This window comes from Triturus cristatus, chromosome 4_1, assembly GCF_964204655.1.
Source record: "Triturus cristatus chromosome 4_1, aTriCri1.1, whole genome shotgun sequence".
NCBI lineage: Eukaryota > Metazoa > Chordata > Amphibia > Caudata > Salamandridae > Triturus > Triturus cristatus.
The window spans coordinates 1,326,608,596-1,326,634,778 of record NC_140585.1 but is presented as its reverse complement, the minus strand read 5'-3'; positions in this window follow the sequence as shown (position 1 = coordinate 1,326,634,778).

The following is a 26,183-nucleotide window of genomic DNA, read 5'->3' as shown; positions in this document are numbered from 1 at the left end:
GTTCAGGGCTGCCTGAATGATCCATGACTGATAATTAAAGGGAACAAAGACAGAAAAGTCTTATTACAAAGGAATACATACTTTATTTATAACCCTATTTAGTGTCAAGACTAGGCCTGGGCGAAGCACTACGCTACGCTCGCGTAGTTTGCGAAGTTCGCGCTACTTCGCGCTACGCGAACTGCACGTAGCACAGTGCGAACACGCGTAGCGTAGTGTTGCGTAGTGCTGCGGTCATTTTTTGCTTGCTCGCGGTCCTCAACGTCAAGTTGGCGACCGCGAGCAAGCAAAATGACATCCTGGCGAGACTTTTTCCTTGTTCGCGATTGCGAGCATGGAAAATAAACCTCCCGGCGAGATTCCCAACGCGAGAAGGTCAGGTTTCTCATTGCGAGGGGTCGCGTATGCTCGCGACCGCTCGCGATGAGAAACTACCAGTTCGCGTTGAGAAAGCTGCAGCTCGAGTAAAAATCTACTCGAGCAGCAGAAAACTACAGCTCGCACTGTGCAAGATGCCATTTTCAATGATTGCACAGTGCCGGTTGCTTGTCCGCACTGTGCAATCATTGAAAACAACATCTTGCACAGTGCGAACATGTTACTTCGCAGTTCGCGAAGTGCTACGCGTAGCTCGCGTAGTGCGAACTTCACTTTGCGTAGCTTCGCGAAGTGCTACTTCGCGAACTACGCCCACCCTTAGTCAAGACGGGGTCTTTACAGGCTCTTTAAACAACACATTGCTGGCATTTTTCTTATGGCAACCTTACTTTATATTCCTTAGCATGAAATGCATTCTCAAACTACATCAGTAAATGTAAATTTCAAATGTAAGGAATAGGCAGAGTGGGGGCCCAGGGGGTACTGGAACCAGAAAAAAAACGAGCCTCGGTAACCAGTTTACATGGTATGTAAATATGCAAATAGTCTCTGGCCTCAAGGCAGTAGCCTTCAACCCCCTTGCGCTGGGCCTGGAAGCTGCACCCACCGCACGCGGCACGCACCAGGACTGTTGCGAGGCAACTCACTGGTGCAACCAACGCCGGCGAGAGAGTGTAGTGCTGCCTGTGTGTGCTACTGCGCTGATGGGGCTCCTGGAGGCTGGGACACGGGGGCTGCTGCAGGAATAGCTGCCAAGGTTTCAGATGGCCATTGGGACATTTTCACAATTTCAGTGTAATTATGAGTGACATTTCAACGACTATGAGTGACAGTTTCTTGCAAGCAAAATTACGCAATAAAGACGATTAAAACATATAAATATCAGAAATTACACCCATTTGAGCAAGAAGAAACTTGAAGAAGATCTTAAAACACCAGAAATGGTGCAAAGCACCGGAAATGGAAGGGCACTCAGTCATGGAATGGCACGATATGGCCTCTCATTGTATAGTAGATGGTCATGTACTGTGCATGTCCTTCCCTTCCACAGAGACCACGTGGCCATTTCCAAGCTCCACCATCCTTGAAGACGCACACCTGCAGGGCATAGAAACTGCACCACAATAAACAGGGCGCAGTGCTGGCAAGGTGGAACCACCTTAATACAAACTAAACCCCGGGGCCATGCATCATTAAAAATCACATACCTAAGCCTCATGCCGAGAAACAGAAATCAAAGGTTTTTGCGAACCTACGGGTTGGAAGTGTGTTTTGTCAGAAGCTATTAGGAGTGTTTTATAACACAGGGCAGCTGGGAATATGGTTTAAGCACATGAAATGGCTTGTGGTATACATCATGACCAGTATTTAAACCCCCTTGTTGTATGTGGGGTAAAGGAATATTTAAAACACCTCCTGATACTTAATCGGCACATTCCCATGTGCTTTTATGTTGTATGTGGGGTAAAGGAATATTTATAACACCTCCTGATACTTAATCTGTACATTCCCCTGTGCTTTTATGAAATACAAGATTACTGCCTGCTGCAGAGGTGCCCCTAAGATTGCCAGCCTTTGCCCCCTCCCTGCCAACAATCAATCAGGAGAGCACCAGGACTCCAGGGCCTCTCTGTTATGTGGGACCTAACCCAACAGGATATGTGGCAGCCCCAAAATGAACAGTTACAACACAAGGATCCATCTTAGCTGCCTAAGTGTGACACTGACTTGCGCACAGACAGGCATCATAATGCATTAGCCTCAGGCTGAGGCAGGAGCTGTACAGTAATCTCAAGGCAAAACCAACAGCTAGTATGACTGTCAGAAGAGACCCACCTGTTTTAAACTATCTCCAAGAAACAAACGAAGCACGGCTGCCAGAAAGATGGCTGCATTTGCCAACAAGCGCTTGAAATAATGTGCGCACGTACCTGCCACACTGCTGCCAAGTGTTTTAGATTGCTTATGTGCGTCATTGCGATTGCAATTGCAGAACCCACCGAGTCACCAAAGACCTTTCTTATTAGGTATTTTAAATATAGAGCAATAATTCTATAAGCACTATTCATTAAGATGTTATGGAGGCTACACTACAGGCTGTAGTGTAGCCTCCATAACATCTTGATAAATAGTGCTTATGGTATTATTGCTCTATAACTTAAAAACTGTAGTCTACAGGAACTTCTTTAGTAGAGCTGGATTGATTGTCTTCTTCTTTACAGTGCCAAACTACAGCGCGCACTGATTTTGGGCAAGGAAGCTGAGCCTGAATTCAATAGCGCTATGCACATAACAATGGTCAACAGACCAGCCCCACCCTAAGGGTGAAGACCGGGCAGCCGCGGATGCGGACACATCTGCGCGGTGTGCACCGATATGAAGAGGCCACGGCGAGGTGCAATGAATGACATGTAAGTTACGTAATAAAAAATAACTGACGGATGTGTAGTGCTTGCTGGCTCCGCCGAAGGGTCCCCTGGAGCACGGGGGCCCTCCGCAACACGAGGGCAGCGGGGGCCTGTGTTATGCCCCTGCCGTGAGCAAGTGAAACGTAAGTATCGCAGCTGAATAGAACTAAGTAAAGCAAGCCCTATTAGCCACTCTCCCCTAGAACCCATGTGACCATAAGGGTTATCCTCCTTGAGAAAGTTATGAAAAAAAGGCAGGAATGGAAATCTCAAAATACAATTTAAAATGAAATTGCCTACCAAACTGTAGGAGGAATAAACCGTTCTGAAGGGGCAATATGGAAATAGTATACACTCTGTAGAACATGCTAGTCTCTTCCAAGAGGTTGCTAGGTGCCTCGTAAGTTACTCTGGTAAAAATTTGGGAAAACAATATTGCTTTTTTCTAGCCTGCCCCTTTTAAATTCATTTGCTGTCACTCAACCAATATTCTTTTTCAATTTAAAAATAAATAAATCATAAAAGTCAGACACGTTAGAAAGCAATTAATAAATGTCAACATTAGAATAATTTACATATGGATTGCTTTAAGACCCCAGAAAGATAACATGACAAAAATACATACTATGGGTGTGGTTAAAAACTGTAAAAACAATAATGCAGGTCTCACTTGGTTGAAATTCACGGTCTTCAGACGTGGGCGTATGAATATAAAACGCAGATAGTTGTATTTTGGACAGGTCAAACTATATGTAGAGTATCATTGACAGAGACATTATCATAATCGGACAAAGTCAGAATTAAATCTTTAAAGCAGCCTTTTTTAGAAGGCAGTAGCCGCGGAAATAAATTAAACCTAAAGAACGTCAAAAAAGTATGCTGGTGGTGAAAAATATTCCAAGTAAGATAAGCCTCTAGTCTACTAACAGCTTTCACCATGGTTGCATGACGTACTAAGTGTTTATGTAATGCTATAGCCTCACGGTCTGCTGCATCTTGTCTCTGAATGTTTCTTTAACACATCCATGGTCAGTTTTAGATATACAACTTGGGTCAGTGTAACGTTTGGGTCTCCCTAAGATATTCATGTTAGAGGAAACATAAGCCAACCAGGGGATCAAGGAAGAGTTATCCAGGTTCATGCATTCTTGCATGATCATTCTGTTGAGACCAAACTCCTCCTTTGTCCAAAACGAAAGCCAGAGCATCAAGGGGCAGAGCCAAATATAATCAATAACATAGTCCATGCCCAGCTCTTTAAGCATAACCTCAGAGGGTATACTTTGTGCTACTCCTTGTTGTCAGCTATTTGAATTAGGGCAACAGACCTGTTTTCCTAGATACCACATTCATAACTACCCATTGGTATGTACTTAGCCTTAAATAGGTCCAACACAGTTTGTATATGTGTCTCCTATGCTAAACGTAGCCCTGTTGAAAGCCGTCACGTTATACGTTATTAGCGAGTGCCAATTAAGACCAGATTCCCAAATAACAAAACTTATTAAACTGGCTGATATGGTGGCCTTGTACTAAAAATGTCATGTTCTTTGTTTTGGGTGGGCCAAACTTCATCACGTGTGACTTCGAAAATTTAGTAGACAAATGAAGGCCATTCATTAAATCAATAATAAGACTTAAAAGTCTCTGTAACCCCCTGGCAGTCCAGGCAATTAATACAGCGTCATCTTCATAAAGCAGAGCAGGAACTGGCCGACCATCAACTTTTGGGACGTCCAAGAGGTGATCGGCCAGTTTTTTCTGTGCTAATTGCATTCACCATTAGGACCATAACTGACAGATGGCGAGATGTCCTTGTGCAAATCGTGCACAAAAATAACTAATGCGGGGTGTATTCCCATCTGGACCATCATGGACCACAGCTTGATTAACTCTATCAAAGGCTAAGCTGAGGTCCATGAAGACCAGATGGATTTCCCCCCTCTCAATCTTAGTTTACTTGCAGTTCAGGAAATAGAGATTCAGGCTTTGCTCAATGGTGCCCTGCCCCAGCCTAAACCCATATTGAAGGTAATAGAAAATGCTGTGCTCCTCAGCCCAAGTTGAAAGGCACTCCAGAAAGACCCAGCCAATAATTTTCACCTTTAAGTCAATGAGGGATATGTGCCTTTAACTGGCTGGCTCTGACCTATTACCCTTTTAAACAATTGGGTCTATGACCGATTGACACCAGGTCATTGGAAGAGGGCCTTTAATGGCTGAATTTAAGTGCAAAGTTATTAAAGGGGCCCGCAGATCAACAGAAGATTCAAAACGATTCCCAGGTACTCCATCAGGCCCAGGAGTCTTATTGGAAGGAAGGCAAGAGATCGCTGCGGTCACCTCTGTCAGGTGGATGCAAACGTTTGATTGTCCCTGATTCCATCTAACTTCGTGGCCTCATCCTCATGATTATAAATGGCTTTTAAGTGGTTGACCCACGCTTATGATGCAATAGTTGTCACCTTATTGGATTGTTGGTCACCGTTAAAGAGGGGGACGTTTACCACTCATCAAAAGGTGGCACTGGTTGTAGGTAGGTTAACCTAGACCTCCTCTTTCAGCTGGGTCTTCCGCAGGCCTGGGCATATTTCGCAGAGTTTTGCTGCGCAAAACTCAGCAAAGTTACAAAAACCTCAGCGAAGTTCCGCAAGTGGCGGGGTGCAGAGAGAACTGTAGTTTGTGCTGGTATTCCTGCTGCTCGGGTAGAAATTCTACCTGCGCGGCAGCTCGCGCTCACGAACTTACCAATCGCAATCGCGCAACTTACCATTCGTGATCGCGAGCGGCGAAAAAGCTTTGCTGCACTACGCAAAGCAGAGTTTTCTGCACTCCGCGAGGTCCGCGAAGCGCGCAGTGCAGAAAACTCTCCAAACTCCGCAAACGGAGCAGAGTTCATCGCCCAGGCCTAGTCTTGCACTCCTTACAGGTCAAGCGATAAACCGCCCTGGCCTTAGTAACCTTTTCCTGACACAGAGGTGTTTAATGCAGGAGTTTCTTGAAATCGTTGTGTGCTTTTGAACACTTTTTGCCAAACCATCTAACTTGATAGGGCGTGGAAGGGGCACCTGATTTACAGAGAGCAAATTTAATTAAGCTGCAGATGTTCAAGAAAGACTGCATGATGCTTTGCGGTGATGTATCCTCTGTTAGACACATGTAAAAATTGGTTCAGCAAGTAGTAACCAGATTGGAAATAAAATGCAAAGGGACAACTCAGGCTCACCGCACCCTCTGACCCAGGTCTATGGATGATATTGGCTCCGTAGGGAAATATGACAGTGAGCTTTTTATCCCAGAAAAAGGTAGCTGACAAAGGGTTGTGTTCACTTTCATTATTCCACATAACTTTAAAATCTACGAGAACTGAGGACAAACAAAATGATACAAAAATGTAATTTATCGTGTTGCTGGGCCTCTCCCCTTTAATGTGGGTATCCTCTCGGCTGACCCATCTTGTCTTGGGTCAATTAGGTTGACCAGATGATACTCAGTAGTTAGGCTTTTAACTGTATTGCCTTGGCATGTGTGCTGGAGGAGTGCCTGAGAAAAAAAAATGGATTCTCATACTCTGAGGCATCATTATCTTGACAAGAAAAGTAAGGATGCAAGTTAAAATCCCCCATTAGCATAATCCCAGTAAATAAAGGTTCTGAGTGAAAAAGGTAATTTACAAAAGCTTTTAAACTGGAGATTGCATCTGTTTAAATCCTAGATAAGGGTGAGCTATAGAAATGAAAGACCAGCAGTCTGCATTTATTTCCAAAGGTCAAAAGGGTACCAAGAACAACCTTGGAGTTGGACTTCAATAGATTAACTTTGCAATTAAAGCCCAAGTTTACTAATGTCATAAGGCGTCCATTGGAATGCCCAGTAGGCGACATAATGGCTGGAACAGTATATAAAGCGAAGCCATCCAGGTATAAGCATCTGTTAACATCCCACACCTCCTGCAGACATACAATGTCAAATGGGACCAACATTCTAAGCCATTCAACGTCAGTTAGCTTGCCCGTACCCTGGTAATGTTCCAACTAAGAACCCTTAGGTCCGCGGGTCTACTTGGCACCATAGTCTTATACAGGTCCTCTTCAACAGGGGCTGGACTTAGTCAATTAAGATCCTCCAACTGCTTTCACTAAAGCATAATTAAGTGTTGCATAGTACTGGTGTGGCATAAAGTTTAAACTCTGCATGTGAAATTTACACTGCCATGCCGTAACACCATGCAAGTACCATGCATTTATGAGTTTGCTCACATGGAACAGGAACGAACCAAGTGAGACCAGATTCACTAGTCATAAACCCAAACAGAATTCACAATTTTGAGGCATATTTACAAGCCCCTCACGCCGCCAGAGCATCACTGTTTTTGAAGCTCCGCTGGTGCTCTATGCTTAACAAGGCCACGCTAAGCCACTTTGCGTGGTTTAACACAGACTTGTAAATATGGCCCTCTGCAGCGTTGTATTCTGCGGCAAAGGGGCATGCAATGGGAGTTGCTGTTGGCCATCCCGGCAACACCCATGGCCTTTTGACACTGCTCCAGATTTACAAAGATCTGTTAATCAGAGGCAGAGCCAAGAAACTAATACATTTCAAAAGAAGGTATTACTGTGGTGCAATAAGAAGAAATACTTTGATTTCTCCTTATTTTTTGCTCTTTCTATGTGTGCTGCATTCTGCATCACACATAGAAGAAGCAAAACACCATTAATCATTGTTTTTGTGCAAGAAGTTGTCCCTTCCTGCACAAACCCAATCATCCCTGCAACATAGGCATCCTTTTACCATGGTGCAAGGGTGCCTGTGTTGGCGCTAGACAACTTTTAAGTCATCGCAGGGGTGAGCACAGGAATGCACCGTATTCTTGTTAATATAGCGCATCTCTGCCCAGCGCAGCAAAATGGCTTGAAACACTGCACCATTTTCATGTAAGTGAGGTTTAACACATGCATTTAGCACCTGCTTAAAGCAGGTAATAAATGTATGATGTGGACTTTGAGTTTGGTGATGTTTAAGAAGTGGGATGTGGGGAGCAGTAGAGGGAAGTGAGACGCTCAATTCTGTCATGGAGGGGCATTGTATGCTCCCTTCTGCCAGGAAAAAAACAGAAAAAGGGGCTAAACTGTTGCCAAAGCCTCAGGCAATTTTTCTGGGTGAAATTAGCACCTGGTAAAATCAGATAAACTGTTTCAACAAAAAGGAGATCAGTTGTGGGAAAACTGTTCCACCCAGGTTTAGGTGAAGCGGTATTCCATATGTTAATTCTGCTCTGCTTGACTCACAATCAGGGCCTAACTAGGGGGCATATTTACAATAGAATGGCAGATAGTGGCGTTAAGCTATATTTGCTAACGCCGCTCTGCACCATTCTGAAAATTCAAAGATGCGCTGTATTTACAATGATACGGTGCACCCCTGCAATTTCCCTAGAGCTGTCGCTAAATTCAGCTGTCTAGCGTCAATACAGGCACCCTTGCACCATAGTACAAGGGTGCCTGCATTGAGGGAATGTTTGTTATGTGCAGGAAGGTGTCCTTTCCTGCACATAAACAATCACTAATGGGGATTTGTAACTCCTATGTGTGTTGCATTATGCACACACATAGAAGTTGCAAATTGTCATTTTTTAATGATTGTTTAAGTGCAGGAAGGGCCATCCTTCAGCATTCTGTATCCTCAACATCAGGACCACTCCATTGAGGTCGTTTGTGGTCCTTGCATAAAGTGTTGAGCTGGAGTTGAGACTTCTTTGGTGACCAGGTAACTGTCCAAATGCACCTTATTGCCCCCCTGACCTTCTCTCTGTCAGAATCCGTCATAGATTTTGTGCTGAGGTAGTTAAACACAACTCTTTAAAACTTTTCAAAACTTTCCAAAATGTACAGTTACCAATGCTTTTTACAGTATGAACTAAAAAATTTAGATTTACATTTCACATAAACATCAATATATCTGGAACCCCTGGTGGATTTTGCTTAGCTTGGTATCTAAACATTCATACAAATATAATCTTTGTTTTATTAATTGGTGTAAGATTTCTTTCGTTTTTTTAAACTTGCTTATTCTATTGCTTAGTGTGTCTAAAAGCGTTGCACTAGTTCATTTGTTCAAGCCTTGCTGCTGGAAGCCACAGCCACCCAGGGTTCAGCTAGAGGTTTTACAAATTACCTAACTGAACCCAAGATGGTTTTGTGAGTGTATTACAGATGAGGTCACACAGCCATTCCCTATAATACATCACAATATTTACAGCCACTGAAGGGAGCATCGAGACCATGGTGCATGCATAAAATATGGGGTGTCCCATTGGGGAACCTGCACATTTAGATAGCAGGAACATGCCTGTATAACACCACACATCCCACCATGGCTTTTATGCAATGTCCTTAGTCATTGAAAAACAAGATTTTCTTTGCTGGCGATAGCAATGGGGTCTTCAGGAGGTGAGTCATCTGGAAATAGTGGTTTAGGAACTAGAGATGGTCACTATACACTTGATCACTTATTCTGTGTAGATATGAGGTATAACAGCCAATCTTTTGAAGATGGGTAGGTTGGAGAGCTCAAACTGGTAACACAAAAATCTCCTCCTTTCAATGAGGTCCAGCCAATACCTTTTACCAAAGCACATGTGTGCTCTGTGAACTATAGCTTTTCCAGTAAAAAAAGATATCTATTGTAGACGTACATCTGCCTTGTAGTTCACTAATATGTCTTGGTGATTTTTGGGGGGTCAAAACCACTGCCCATTCTTGTTAGTCCAACCACAAGCACTGGTGTTAATGGCCATTCACTTGTACAGACACTATTGGTATTTCATTACAATCATATGAAAGTGTACAAAATTCATTAGGAAAAATGATTGTTCAACTATGGGGAAAGAGGTTGTGACTTTGATGCAAGATGTAGCTGATCTCTCACAATGTTAAAACAAGTGTACTCCATATGCCTGGCAGGACAACATGGCTTAGCATTGGTAGCTTGGCACAAGAATCAAGGCATTCCTCAGAAAATGTTCCTGTTGTACAAGGACAACAACAACAAAACAGCAGTACAGTTACAATATAAATAGATTAAAATGCCCAAACCAAATTAGTTTGCATTCCTTGATTAAAATTAGACCAACATGCTGTAAATAGGATGTAGGAATTAGGAGTTTAAACAAAATCACAAGAAACCACAGGTACTCAAAAATAATTGTAGGTCAATGGGGTGCAGTGGTTCAGGGGCCTTCCCTTTAAAGCCACACCAGCAGTGGAGCATAGTCAGATATACATTTTTGGTTCACCGAAGTCAAAAAAGAAAATAGTTCAGGGCCTATGTTGTAAAGAAACAGCGATCTAATGTGATATATAATTGTTAAAAAACAGCTTATGGATAAAAAATGTATTCCATAAACAATGTTTTAATAAAGGAAATGAAAGAAAAATGTTTCAAGTGCACAAGTGATAGTGGGGTGCAAAAAACGTTCTTGGTGCTCAGGCGAATGATACAAATACACAATGGGCATATTGCACTTTACACAATCGGTAAGTAATCTGTATATTCAATATAAGTATTAAAACAGGTCTTCCTAGTTAGTTGACTCCATTTTAATCCACATTCAAGAAGGGATAATTATCAGGACTTGAAACAAAGTCTACTGTAGACAGTGAAGAGTAAAATCCTATTGAATATATACGTTAGTCTCTGTAAGGGGGATACAGGTGCATCAAGATATAAGAGAGAAGAAACTGGTCTGGTCAAATCAGAATGTACAGCGGGACTACTGAATCTAAGAGAGAAGTAAATGCATGAATAGTGCTGGTGCCTATCCAAAAATTAACAGCTTTCCAACTTAGAAAGCTTGGAAAAATCTGTTACTACTGGTGCTCGAACAATCTCCTTACGTTCACAAACATTTTCTAGTTGCCAGGTAATGGGATAAATTATGGGAAAGCATCCACAAATCTAAGTCAAGCTGACAAAAAGTCCAGCTGAATTGGTCCCTGTGTCTTCTTCACTTCCCAGAGGGAACTGTCTCACATGAGCAATCTGTAGAAACGTCCAATTCTAACTGGTCTAAAGACAGTAAAAAGTAGGCTAAATGTATGAGTAAGACTGTTATTGAACATTTACTGGGTTACCTGAGCTTTCTAATCAGCTTTGCATACTTATGCTGATGGAACCAAGTAATATTGAAGGGCTCCACCCACTTCTCTAAGTCAGTCATATTGGTCTACTCTAGGGGCAGTAAGCATATGTCCAAGGGTGATTCAATCAAGTGGTATATATATAATAGTGGCATAGTATAGACTGCATTCATTAAATCTATTAGTAACTAATGTGTGCATAGTCCTTGGTTATCTTCAACATCTAGAAATAGCTGGAATTGGGTTTAAATATTGAACCCTCTGACTAACACTTTCAAACCCTCCTGGGCTTGTGAACATTACATAAGAAGGATTACCCTGCCACCAGGGGATTGCCCCTCTGCTACGAAAGGACTGCATTAGTGATTGTGGTTTTCTTTGCTCTTTGAGAAGGAAGACTGAAGCTGCTCCCTTTATCCTAGATTAAACTATTTGACTCCAATGGTCATTTGACTGACTTTCTGTCTGAGTTAAATGGGCCCAATAATCTCAGACGGCATGCCTGCAACCTGCTGCACTGGACCTGCCTGAGCCCTACTGAGGTCTGCTGGAGGAAGATCCTGATCCCCAAAAGGTGCCTGCTGCTGGCAATGGTTAAGCTCCTTCTAAAATGAAAGTTGAAATCCTCACATTTTGAACCCGTTCTTGCCAAGACTCTGCTGCCAGCGACAAGCCCTAAATTGAAGCCCCTGGTGGACCTGACTAAGTGACCACCAGCGATAATCTACAACGCGAGATGTGCATTAAGCGCTACAACAACCACAGTCCGCAGTGACTGCCATTGCATTGATATGATAACAGCCATCAGTGATGCCAGACTTGCGCTTCATGTTATAGTGACGACAGCCCACGGCTGACTGGCCTGTCCTTCCCGCTACAGCGATGACCATTCATAATGCTCTCCCTGCTCCATGAGGCCTCCTCCACTGTGAACAGAACTCTTTTGGCCGGTTAACTCTTCAGCAGGGCTTACCTGGTCCCAGTATTTGGCCCTCATTGGCATCACTGTTGGCCGGAACTTGTGGCTTTACCCCGGTATAACACTCCCAGATGATTGTGAGTGGTGCTTTGTGCTTTTAGACCCTATTGTCATTGAGAACTTTATCATTTATTATATCCAGTTCCACCAACTGGATTTTGATGTTCTAGAATACTTTTATTTATTGCAATTTACTCAATTTATCCAAATTGGTTTGGGATTTTTCTTGTGTTGTGTTTTCACTGTGGTACTGGTTGTATACTGCATAAATCGGTCATAAATTGCTTCTAAGTTAACCCTGACTGCTTTGTGCCAAGCTACAAGTGGGCTAAGCACAGGGTAATTTGGTGACTTTTATAGTTCACCCTGACAAGATAGTGGTTGATGACTGAGCGGAGCTTCCACCCCTCAACAAATAACCCAAATTCTTGAAGTCACATACACAGACAGACTTCTACAGCCATCACTTCAGATTTGTCAGTCACTAGATAGCTGGCATCCTAGTATACCCAAATATAAGATTCACACATAAAATCATTAGAGAATGTTATTTTAGGCTGTCTATGCTTGGTTATGCTTACCTTTGGGACTGTACCATTTCTACTAAAGAGAACAAAGTCTAGATTGGAGGGTCATGATAATGTATGCGTTGTAAATTGTAAATTGATACTTGTATAGCGCACTACTCACCCACAAGGGTCTCAAGGCGCTTGTACGAATACCGCTGTGGAACCCATCCTGGCTTTCCCTGTGAGGTGTCCACTCCTGGGCACCCCTAAGGTGGAGACCAGGCATCCTTAGCGTTGTGGGGGCCGTTGTGGAGATTAAGCAAGCTATTGCCCAGAGTTGTAGAGTGGAACTCCATGATTGGAATGGCACCGAGGCGAGAATTATCAAGTCCGTGGAATTTTTTGAGCCCAAGACCCGCCGAGGCGGGGAATTGAACCCTGGTCCCGGGCTAGACCTCTGCAGCAGGGTCTGCCACTCTAATCATTGAGCCATGGGATAAAGAATGGAAGGTGAAACACAATATGTTAATTTCATTTAGACACCCACAAAGGGCAGTGTCTTCTCCTACTCTAACTAGATGGGTCAAGGAGGTCATGAGAAAGGCAGGGATAGATGTAGGTCAGTTTGCAGCACATTCTGCTCGGGGTGCTCTGGCAAGTAAGACTTTTATGGTGGGAGGTAGTTTCAATAGTATCTTTAGCCTAGCAGATTGGGCTACTGATTCAATGTAAGAGATTCTATTTTAAGTTAGTGGAGGGTTCTGTGAAAAATGGTATGGCAAGGCTTTGAGCGGGCATAATATTGGCCTTCATGCCTTGCCATAAAATACAGGTTTTCCACAGCCATGATGGGTAGAAAATCAAGATTTTGTTAAAGACATGGAGGACAATTTATCCCTCCCATTTAGTATCCTTCCTGTTCTTGTCTTTATTTGATATGCTTCAAGTCATGTTTAAATTATTTACAGGAGGACGGATGGATGACCAGGCTTGAGAAAGTATATCTTGGACTGACAATGTTAGAACACTGAGAAATGTTGTTTATTGGCAGCAAAAAGAAGGAAGATGGTTGTGTGTTCTGAGTATTTTTGCATGTTCTAGAATATTGAAGGGCCTAATTCTAATTCAGGGTGCTGATCTTGTTGCTGCTGTCTCTGGGAGAAATAAAAGAACATTGCATTATACTAGCTTCCAATTCTTAAATAAACTCTTGATTCTCTACCCATCATGGCAGTGAAAAATATGCCGTGAGAACCACAATGAATACAAAGGCTTGAGGATAGCAATAATTATGTATAGAAATAAATCTATAATAAAAGTTTATGTCACCGAAGTGTTCTTTTTGCTTTTCATGATAATTGCAATCCTTCTTATTTGGAGTTTTTTACTTTCCCATTTCTTTGCAGTGGTAATTTTAATTCTGACATCCTTTATTCCAACATAGTACCAGCAATACACCTTTCATACCTATATTCATGTGTCCAAATGCTCAAGGTGACTTTCAAGAATTCATAGTACGGAGCATTATACTGCTGCAAAGAAAGCACCTCCCTGGACCATTAGCTGAGAGAATTTCCGATTCTGATAAGAATGCACAGGCTGGTGACAATGAGATAGCTCTGTCTGCTGTGATGGTCGCATCAGAGAGCCATTTGTCCCTAACTACCTCTAATGTGAAGATTGAGGCACCGCTTATACTGGATGTTCAATTTCAGATTCAGGATAATGGATTTAACCCTGAACAAGTTATTGAATGCGTCTAGAAATGTAAAAAGAAAAAGATATATAGATGCAGATGGATTCTTGCTAGGTGAATGATGAATAAACGCGAATGTCGCTGTTTGAAACCTTGTTAATCTGTTTGATGTATTGACAAATCATGGGAACAGTACAGTGTGTTCCATGATCTAAAGCCGCAGCCTGGTGGTTTTTTTCATTACTTCTGAATGACTGTAATCGTGGTGATTTAAGGTGACAATTGCGCTTGACCAACCTGTTAAGTCTTTAAAATGTGAAACACGTTTTTGTGCTTTTAAAGTCCGAGTACAGCGATTCCCTCTTGAAACCCCTTTAACCAGTCAATAGCGAATACTAATTACTGCTTATAAGATTATCCTTCCTCCACAAGCATAAAATGACTCTTACACCATGTTCACTTTTTTTTGTTTATTCTCTCAAGAACATGACCACATCAAAGCCACTGTTGAATAGAAGCCACTTTCTTCTAAATAGAAAGGGGCAAATTTACAAGCCCATTGCATTTTTTTTGATGCACTGGCGGCGCAGAATGCCTGTCCATATTTACAAGGTCACGTAAAGTCACCCTGTGTGAGGCCCTTTCACACATTATTCTGCATGAAAGGAGTGTTCCCCTGCAACATCCATGGAACTTGATGCATTCCCAGATAAACAACCTTGTGTAAAACTGTGAATGAGTCAGGATCCTAAACCTCCCTAGGGGAGCCGAAGCAATTGCACAACTAGGAGAAATACTTTCATTTCTCCTAATTTTTTCCTCTTTTTATATGCGTGCTGCATACTGCAGTACGCAAAGAATGAGAAAAATGCCATTAACAATTGTTTTTGTGCAGGAAGGTGTTCCTTCCTGCACAAAAGCAATTACTCCGCAGTGGAGACACTCTTGCAAAATGAGGCACGGGTGCCTGCTCTGGCACATGGCAGCACAGTTTGCGCCAGTGCAGGGGAAAGCACAGGGATGCATTGTATTGTTGTTATTATGACACATCCCTGTGCTTTGAACATAACCAAGCACCGCACAGCTAAATGGCTGGTGGCATGCATTTTTATTGTAGATAAGGCCCAAAGAATGCAACTCATTTTTTGCAATGACTTGATAGAAGTCCATGCTGAATTATCTCAAGGTTCAGTCTAAGAGTTTAAAGCAGATTTGGTGTGTTGCATGGGACAATTTGGCCACCCAAACATGAGGGTGTGAGAAGTTAGGTAGGCATGATTTTTGCAACCTTTGCAAATGTCTATGAAAAAGTTTCAAATGCTACAAAGGTTTTCTAGCTGACACTTTCATATGAAAATCATGACTTTTGAGACAATTTAAGTTGGAAATATCCTTATATAACATTAACAAAGTAGCTGTGTTCAGCACATAATTCGCAGAAAATAATCTTCTTATCCAGCTCAATGCCATTTTGAATAGAAAAACTACAAAAGATAAACTTTCAAAAAATATACATTTTCTATTCTGCATAGAAAAGCTCTGAAATAAGTCACACTTGCAAAGATAAAACTGCATATATTTTCTAACTTGTCATTGTTAGAGTTCAGTGCTGAAAATTATATCAATGAGCGCAGAAAAAACTTCACAGAGCTAAAGATAAAATGGGAATCTTTGTAAGGGGAGAAATTCCAACATTTTATTGCACAAAAATAAATACTTGCGACGGCAAGTCCCTTACACAGGTAAAGGTGCTGACAAGCCAATCATGTAATCTAAAGCTCGTTAGTTTTTTTTTTAAATTTCAAATCTTTGTGAGAGTAGGTGCCACTTCAAATAACATTGTTTATTTTTTGAAAGCTGTGCAGAGTATTTCAGCCCATCAAATGACAGTGCTCTGTAAGTACTAGAAGTTTGTGATTTTACTGGGTTTGCAAAAGCACAGTTCCTTACCCTAAATTCATTAAGAGCTAATATGTAATATTATTTTCAAAAAGTGCCTTTGGGAAAGTTCTGTGCCTTAGCTATGAAAGATTCATAGTAGACTTGTGCAAAACGTGCATATTTTTCTTTGCAAAAATTGCACTAAATTCCACCAAAATGATGCGAAATAAAGCAAAATTACACATAGCGCCCATTTAACACTTCGTTCTACTTTTATTCATTTTTGGACACCGGCCATACTACATAAGTTGCCCCGGAGGCGCTATGAGTGTTTGCACTCGCTTTGCATGCCCCTGGGGCACTTTGGTATTACAGAAGGGGCTGCAGACGTTTATGTGGCCCTTTCTGTAATACCAATAATGCTGGTGCACATAAAGCGCCAGCGCTATCTTCAAGGAGGCGTTCTCTCATTTGCATGGGGGTGAGCCCCATGCAAATAAGGGAAACCGTTTGCCTCTGCACCCACGCTGTATGATGGTAGCAGGCGCAGAAGCAAAGAAGCCCTCAAGAGACTAACTGACAATGTGCCTCCTGAGAGCAGCCCTCTGGTGGGGGTAACACCCAGAGAATGCCTTGCAGATGGGTGCAGTCACTGACTGCACCCGCCTGCAAGAGGATCTCTAGTCCCCTTTAAAAGTGCAGGTGGGTTGCTGCCTTCACAGTGAAACCGAGTGGCTGTAAAGCAACTGCTCTGTATTTCACATAAATGCGCTGCCCCCAGGGCAGCACAAGGTCGCTTCTGACCTGGAGCAGTGAATTCCCCATAATGGGGCGCATTTTAAAGGTGCACCGGTGCGATGAAGGAAAATGCGCCACATGTGTAATGTGACCCCTTGACTATTTTGACATGCATGAGGAGAACATCAACTGCTCGTATTGTGTTCATTTGAGCTGTTTATACCTTACTTCTATAGGATTTTTGCCAAAATGCAAGCTCAACTAAGGGACGTGGCTCAATGGCATAATTTGGGCATTTCTCTTAACAATTGTGTGAGAAGTTGGCTTGGTATATGCTGTCCACTAGTTATAGTGTGCACCTTGCACCAGTCCAAACAACCCTTATTGATGATTAGGTTTAAGACAACCTTTATTGAAAGCTATGAAGAGCAGCCTTCAGGCTAAGTCTTGAACGAGTGTAAAGTAGCGTGGTTTACCAGATTATAACCTCTTGAATAACTAAATGGAAGGAGAACCACAGAGGGTGTATATGTATATATATAAAATATATGTATTTATTTCTAAACACTCTCTACTAAACCCTTTATGAAGTTAGAGAGCAAGGCACACAATAATACAGTTATTAAACGACAGTAAATAGCACAATATACAATGGGCCCCAGGGGGAGACCAAACCATATGTTAAGAAAGTGGTATAAGAATCACAACTTGACTAGACACAGTGCCTAGAGCACGTAGAATCGCTGGGACCCCAAGGAACCACCCAAGGCAGTGACACAGGGGACCCACGGGGGACGTGTGCAGTGTGAGAACACAGCCGTGAGCCCCGTACAATTCAATGGGAAAGTCGCGGTTGGAATTTTAAAGAATAAGGACACTTAGGAGAGGACTTTCAGGAAACCCTTTCAGACGTAGAGGGTTCTAGGCCCAGCACCCACAGAAGCACCGGAGTACTTGTGTTACCTCACCCAGGGAAGCCTGGTGCATAGGTGTCAAATGGTGTCGGGAATCGTCGTTGATTTCAATGGCGATGTGCTGCAAAGTGCTGCTGCCGTGGAAAGGAGAAGTGTCCGGTGTGATCCAAGCCTGGATTGAAGTTGTGAAGAACCTGAAAGCAGAGCGGAGAGAGTCTGTGTCACTTGCCAGTGACCAGGGGCACGATAGTCTAATGCCCCCAAATGTTGGGTGTTTCAGGTGCGAAGAGGTAAAGCTTGACTCCACTGCCACGGGGACCAGGAGGTGTCGACGACAACCACAGTCCACAGGTGAGCTGCCCCACAAAGGATGTCGAGTGCTGGGGGTCAGTTTCCGGATTGAGGACCAACAAGCCTTGGCAACGGCAACCCACTCAGTGAGAGAAAAATGGCTTCGGTGTGACCCAGCAAGGTCCTGTGGACTCCCCAAATAATGGAGAGTCAGGGCACGTCTGGAGCAACCAGGTAAGTCCATTGAAAGTCAAAGTACCATTCTCAAGGACCCACAAATCAATGAACAAGGGATCACGAAGGGACCTCAAGAGGATTCACTAGATACCAGCCCACGGGTCACCTGAGGAGTGTAGGCCAGCAATCTTCAGGGGAATCATTGTTCAGGGTCTGGACTAACAGTAGCCCAAAGCACAACCTCAGGGACTGCCAAGAAGCATATGCTGCTGCAAATGGCCGCAATGTCCAGGGGTTCGGGTTGCACGGTCCCCACGAGGGCTTTGGATCTCAGGTTTGCTGAGAGCACGGATCAGCCTCAGGGAAGCTTGGAAACCCACCTCCTGTGTTGCAAAATTGTCAGTGTTCTTCGGGAACAGCGTCGATGCAAACCAGGCAGATGCGTCTTTGGTGCCTGCCTTGCAGGGGAGTAACTCCTTTACTCCAAGGGAGATTCTTTGGTCATCCAACGCGGTGTAGATAGTAGAAGTTCTGGGATTCTGTAGCAGAGTTTCGTCCAGGTAAATTTAAAGTCCTGTAGGCAGGGGTTCCTACTTTATACCCACCCAAGGAAGGGGTGGGAAAAACTCTGGGGACCCACCTATGGGAGGGTCAGGACATCGGGGTGGCTACACCCATGTCCTTTGTCCAGTTTTACACCAGAGCAGGGGCTGAGTGCCCCTGCAACCGGTTTGAGCTGGACTATGCACAGGGACACCAAATGTGCCCCAGTGCACACATCAAAGCACTCTTGGAGTGCACCCACTCATCCCCAATACACTAAAGCCTGTCTGGGAGGTGATTATACCTCCCTGTGACTGGAAACCTAGTGTCCAGGCCTTCCGTGCCGGAGTTTCGTCCTGCATCAGGAGGGCAGACTCGTGTCTATGGCTGGTAGCATCCATTTTGTGATGCCAGGGTATGTGAAGCAGGTACTGGGTGTACCGGTGAAGTCATGGTTCTCCCTCTAGTAAGGTGGAATCATACCTCCCACACCAGTTACTGGTGTGGAGGTATGATTCCAAGGTGTTTGACACCAAACACATGTTTCAGTGCAGCTATTCCAAAGTTAGCATTTATCGCAAGGTTGGCTGCATCACAAACAATCCCGGAATAAAGGTTTTGAAGGCTGCAGAGGGGCTCTGCTCATGCATGGGCACCCTCTCACATAAAACCCAGCACCCTGCGTTCAGGATTGATAAGGCCTGCCATAGGGGTGACTGATAGGTTTATATGTGCAGTGATAGGTAGAGATATAGGGAACTTATATCTCAGTAAGGGGGCATTTGCCACCTTACACAGGCTGCTGTAGCAGACCTGTTGTGTCATTTTAAATGGCTTCCCAGGGGTGGCACAATACATGCTGCAGCTCCTGGTAGGCCTCTGGGGTACCTATACCCTGGGTACATAGTATACCATATACTAGGGACTTATTGTCAGGACTGCGTATTTCCAGCACGCTAAACATGTAAGGTCACTTCCCAGTTTGATGCAATATCTTTAAGGTGCTCCAATCTAGATCATGGAAAGACCTATCCCCAAAGGATCCTCTTTATTCCTTGATTAGACTACTATTGGTGTCTCGCGGAATCTCAAGATGGCCGCCGGTGATGCCAATTGAGTTGGGCAGTCTAGTGGTTCTACCTTTTTTCTCACGCAGCTGTGTTCGCGTTTGCCCGCGCGGCTAACTGCGCACTTCAACTGTCTACCTGAGGAGTTCGGTCGCAATTCCGAAAGAGGCGAATTATCAGGTTTGGCAGGGTTCTGGTTCGTGAGTACTGAAGTATATTTTTCCTGAATTTCCGGCTTCCGCGGCTGCGGAAGGTAAGACTGTATCTTACTAATTTTTTGGAGCGAGTGAATTTCAAAGAAGGAAGCTACAGAGTCAGATTTACCTGAGAACCTTCCTGGAGAATTAGTCACATTCTAGGAAGCGCAAGGATAGTATCAGGTCAGGTTACTTTATTGCGCTTCAACCAACTTGGAGTCAAAATATAGAATTGCATTTTTTCCAGTGTTTGCAATCCTACTAAGTTTGAAGAGAGCATTTTCTGGGACAGTGAGATAAAGATTGAAGTCAAACTACTAACTTCTATGTAGGTGTTCTTATGTATATATATATATATAAAAGTACTTACCAAATTTTCGAAGACCACCTCTTCTTCTGGAATTCACCTGAAAACTCGACAATACAGGAACTTCTTCTGTAAATAAAAGAAAAAGAGACTGATAAAGACAAAGTAATCTACTTATGGTTGCAAGGAAAACTCATAGTAAGACAATAGTAATGAGAATAAGAATAGAGGTAATGCCTATTATTATTTGAGTAAAGACTAATTAGTGTTTACCTCAACAGGGTCATTAAGTATCAGAAACTGTAGAAGGCAACCTACAAGAGAAAAGCTAGCCACTAGTTGAGACAGGTAATTGCTGTGGGTTTAATCAGGACAAGAATTTAGGAAAAGACTGTAAGAGAATTATAATATAGCTCTGTCTTTCAGGAAGGATCCTACTTAGAAGAAGCAATCCAGTAGATAGCAAGACGTATCCAGCTTCGTAGAAGCAGTCCTGTCTGAAGAAGCAAGACGTGGCGTTTTTCTCTTTTCTTCCAACTCCCCTTTCCCCCCCCTTAGTTGCTTAGGTGCGCATATATATATATTGTGTGCTGTGCCTGGGCAACTGGGTTGGGAATTGCGGAATAGTCATCGGCTCCTGCGGAAGTCTCGTCTTTTGGAACTGGTACTTGACACTTATAAGGGTACCCCAGAATCCAATCTGGAGTGTACCTAAAGTACATGACATCAATTTAGAGAGGAAGCAGCTAGGCTGGGACCCTGAACAGCAGGGTCCCAGCCAGACTAAAGTCGAAAAAAAGTGAAACATCAGCAAAAAGATGCAGATCCTACTCTCCTATACATTGTAGCATGAAATGCTGAAAATTAGACAAGAATAGGCTAGCTTTAATGAAAATCCACCAAGGTCTAACCATAATACTTTGATTTGGCCTTTAAAAGTTCCCAAGTATGGACCGCATCACGTGTTAGCTGGTAACATCGAGAGACAACACTGATCTTAGTGGTACTAAGTTTGGACACCAAACAGACTGTTATCAAGCATGTTATGATTTCTAGATTCCGGGCCCTTTTAACTCAGATTTTACACCTGATTTCATCAGGTGGAATATTTGAGCAGAAAATATTTTGGTTTTACCATTAACCTTTTCATTCTCATTCTGACACCACACAACCCTGTGTGTCACTTCTTGTGCAAGTAGGCATACGATGTCTGCCAGTGAGCTGCATAAAAAGTGTTAATGGAGGAAAATTAGAGGTAGAAGGTTGGGGTGTTAATGTTATTTGATAATGCAATGTAAGTAGCAGTCAGGTAGTTAGATAAGGCACATACAGTCACATGCATCAAAGGAAACACCGGTCGCAAACGGGCAGATTCTCAGAATCTGCCCCTTTGCGACCGGTATTTTTGCATTTGGGATGCATCATCATCCCAAATGCAATCTCCAATTCATTCCTATGGGCCTGGAGGCCCATAGGAATGAATGGGACGGCATTCCTTAATTGCACTGCTTCCCATGCTCTCTTAGTACAGTTCATAGAAGTACACATTAGGGTGTTAGGTTCTAGATGACATTTTAATCATGTTAGAGATGTTCATTTTATTCTTGTTTATAATGTGACATCTTGCTGTTTTCAAGATATTAAGGTGCCGATTACGATCCTGTAAAAACCGGGTACGAACCGTCGGATGGAGCATATTCCCCGTCCGATGCGTACCCGGTCGGAACAAGATACAAACATGGAAGTAAGATTCGCACGGAAATACTATTTCCGTACGATTCGTACAAAACACCGACCGACGAAAATATACATACAAATGTGATCCGGGAAAGCGCCGACGTGACGTCGGGACGCAAGCAGCCTGCCATTCACGAACCAGGAAGTACGATTCGCACCGACGTCATCCCGCACGGAGAATATTTTCCGGCAGCCAAAAACTGCCGGGATATCAGGACGACGCGAACAAGGAGTACCTGCACGCGACGGACAGACATGGACCCTAACCTACGTGTCATCCCGGCCCTCATAGCAGTCGACCTCCTCTACAGGTTACGACACAGACGCCGCAGAAGGTCAGAACAACAAAGGGAGGGGGGAAAGGGGGGGGGCAGGAGCAGGGGCAGGCCACAAAACCCCCACCCAAGTCACACAGCACACATGCCCTGGACATACCTGACCCCCAGGACCTGGTCACTACGAGGGGGTGGGGGCGTGTCCAGCAAAGCCAGCGTCCGCCACAACGGAAGTGGTTGACGACGCGAACCGGTAACACAACAATACAGGTACGTCCCGTACCCACGCCTTAAGAGTATGGGTACGAGTCGTACCACCCCCACACCTACGTCACCCAAACAATGGCAGGACGGCTGTAACCACGTGGCAAAGGCCTGGGTACGGCCCACACAAGCATTCCACAGTGTGGGTACGGATATGTACGGACCGTATCCCCCCCCCCGTATGCATGGAGCGTACCCCCGATGCCAATAGTGTACGTACGGACCGTACCCCCACCCCATATGCATGGAGCGTACCCTCAACCCAACCGTGTATGTACGACCCGTACCCTCACCCGCGTATGTATGGAGCGTACCCCCCATGCCAACAGTGTATGTACGGACCGTAACCCCACCCCGTATGCATGGAGCGTACCCCCCATGCCAACAGTGTACGTACGGACCGTACCCCCACCCCGTATGCATGGAGCGTACCCCCACCCGTGTATGTACGACCCGTACCCTCACCCGCGTACGTATGGAGCGTACCCCCACCCCAACCGTGTATGTACGACCCGTACCCTCACCCGCGTATGCATGGAGCGTACCCCCACCCCAACCGTGTATGTACGACCCGTACCCTCACCCGTATAAGCTTGCAGCGTACCCCCACCCCAACCGTGTATGTACGACCCGTACCCTCACCCGCGTACGTATGGAGCGTACCCCCCATGCAAACAATGTACGTACGGACCGTACCCCCACCCCGTATGCCTGGAGCGTACCCCCCATGCCAACAGTGTACATACGGACTGTACCCCCACCCCGTATGCATGGAGCGTACCCCCACCCCAACCGTGTATGTACGACCCGTACCCTCACCCACGTACGTATGGAGCGTACCCCCCCAAGCCAACAGTGTACGTACGGACCGTACCCCCACCCCGTATGCATGGAGCGTACCCCCCATGCCAACAGTGTACGTACGGACCGTACCCCCACCCCGTATGCATGGAGCATACCCCCACCCCACCCGTGTATGTACGACCCGTACCCTCACCCACGTACGTATGGAGCGTACCCCCACCCCAACCGTGTATGTACGACCCGTACCCTCACCCGCGTATGCATGGAGCGCACCCCCACCCCAACTGTGTATGTACGACCCGTACCCTCACCCGCGTATGCATGGAGCGTACCCCCACCCCAACCGTGTATGTACGACCCGTACCCTCACCCGCGTACGTATGGAGCGTACCCCCATGCCAACAGTGTACGTACGGACCGTACCCCCACCCCGTATGCCTGGAGCGTACCCCCCATGCCAACAGTGTACGTACGGACCATACCCCCACACCGTATGCATGGAGCGTACCCCCACCCCACCCGTGTATGTACGACCCGTACCCTCACCCGCGTATGAATGGAGCGTACCCCCACCCCAACCATGTATGTACGACCCGTACCCTCACCCGCGTATGCATGGAGCGTACCCCCACCCCAACCGTGTATGTACGACCCGTACCCCCACCCGCGTATGCATGGAGCGAACCCACACCCGTGTATGTTCTAAGCGTACATATCCTGAAATAGGAGGGTTGGGTGCAGAGTCCTCCCAGCAGTGCCCAGACACAGGAGGGGTGTGTGCAGAGTCCTCCCAGCAGTGCCCAGACACAGGAGGGGTGTGTGCAGAGTCCTCCCAGCAGTGCCCAGACACAGGAGGGGTGGGTGCCTAACACTCACAGCAGTGCCCAGACACAGGAGGGGTGTGTGCAGAGTCCTCCCAGCAGTGCCCAGTCATAAGAGGGGTGTGTGCAGAGTCCTCCCAGCAGTGCCCAGACACAGGAGGGGTGGGTGCCTAACACTCACAGCAGTGCCCAGACACAGGAGGGGTGTGTGCAGAGTCCTCCCAGCAGTGCCCAGACACAGGAGGGGTGGGTGCCTAACATGCACAGCAGTGCCCAGACACAGGAGGGGTGTGTGCAGAGTCCTCCCAGCAGTGCCCAGACACAGGAGTGGTGTGTGCAGAGTCCTCCCAGCAGTGCCCAGACACAGGAGGGGTGGGTGCCTAACACTCACAGCAGTGCCCAGACACAGGAGGGTTGGGTGCCTAACACTCACAGCAGTGCCCAGACACAGGAGGGGTGTGTGCAGAGTCCTCCCAGCAGTGCCCAGTCATAAGAGGGGTGTGTGCAGAGTCCTCCCAGCAGTGCCCAGACACAGGAGGGGTGGGTGCCTAACACTCACAGCAGTGCCCAGACACAGGAGGGGTGGGTGCCTAACACTCACAGCAGTGCCCCTGCAAAGAAAAGGGTGGAGTACCCACAGATCCAATGCCCACAAATGTCAGTCAGGTGCACAAAGATCCTGCAGTACATGTACCACATGTGTGCGAGGCTGGGAGTATACACATGCATAGTGCCGAAAAGAAAACATGTCCACATGAAGTCATGACAACAGTCTACATACACAAGTACAGTGACCACCAAGGACGCCACGAATGATGCAGGTGGAGACATCGCTCAGCATGCATGGCCCAAGTCTAACGAGTCCGTCACACACCCAGCCAATGTAAACACAGCTCAGCACCACATATTGGAATGACCCTGCAGGGAAGATGTCAGGTTACACAGAGGAAGGAACACACCTTGGGACGATGTCACCATGCAGTAACTGCTTACATGAACAAAGTTATGTAGCCAACAGCTTGTGATGGCACACAGATACCAGGATCCACCCTATGACCAGCACAAGACTACAATTCCCACACACCCAACACATTATCACCACCCAAATAATGGAGCAGGTCCCCCAACAGCAATACCAGACAGACAGTAGTGTACTAAGGAAAAATAAATTGCTTTATTCAGCATCCAAAAATCTGTTTGTCCCTTGAAAGTTCAAAATGTACAATGCCCATAGGGCAATCCAAAGTTCAAATCCAGGTGGGGGACACAGTGGGACGCGTGTCCCCTAGCTTGCCTGCACAGTCAGACTCCTTCGTCTTCCAGAGGGTGGGGGGCATCATGTGGGGGGGAAGGACCAGGCACCGCAGGCACATGAGGGCGAAGGGTAGGCGTCGTGGGTGCAGGGACGGAGGACTCCACCACAGGGGGTGAGGCAGCGCCAAAGGCGGAGGCCAGGATGGCGCTGCACACCTTAGCAAGGTCCTCCAGCGACTCCCCAGCACCCGAAGGAACCACAGTCCCCAAGGAGGGGGGGGTCAGAGGGATGGGTCGCAGCGCCACTGGGGGAGGGTGTGGACAGGGGGGGGACTCAACCACCCTGACCGGGGACTCCTTTGACCACTTGCGGGGTGGTGTCACTGTGGGGCTCAGGGACAGAGCGGCCATGAAGGAGTCTTTGCTGGATTTGTGGCCAGGAGAGCTGAGGGGAGGGGATTTGGAGGGAGTGGATTTGGTGGAATGCGGACTCCCACTCTGGCTGCGTGTCTTACGTTTGCCCCCCGACCCAGTGGGTGTGCCTACTTCACCCTGTGTGTGCGTGCCAGGAGGTGTGCGTTTGACCTTCCCTGATGGTGTGGTGCCTGTGTCTGTTTTGGTGGGTGCATGCTGACCTCTGGGTGTACGTGGGACAGGCATGGGAGTGGGAAGTGTGGATGGGTCAGGGGTAGGGGGTTGGACGAAGCGCTGCAGGAGACCTACTGCTGCAGTCAGTGTCGAGTCAATCGACCTCAGCAAGTTGCGTTGGTCAGCCTGCGATTAGAAAATGCCCTCCAAGTATGCC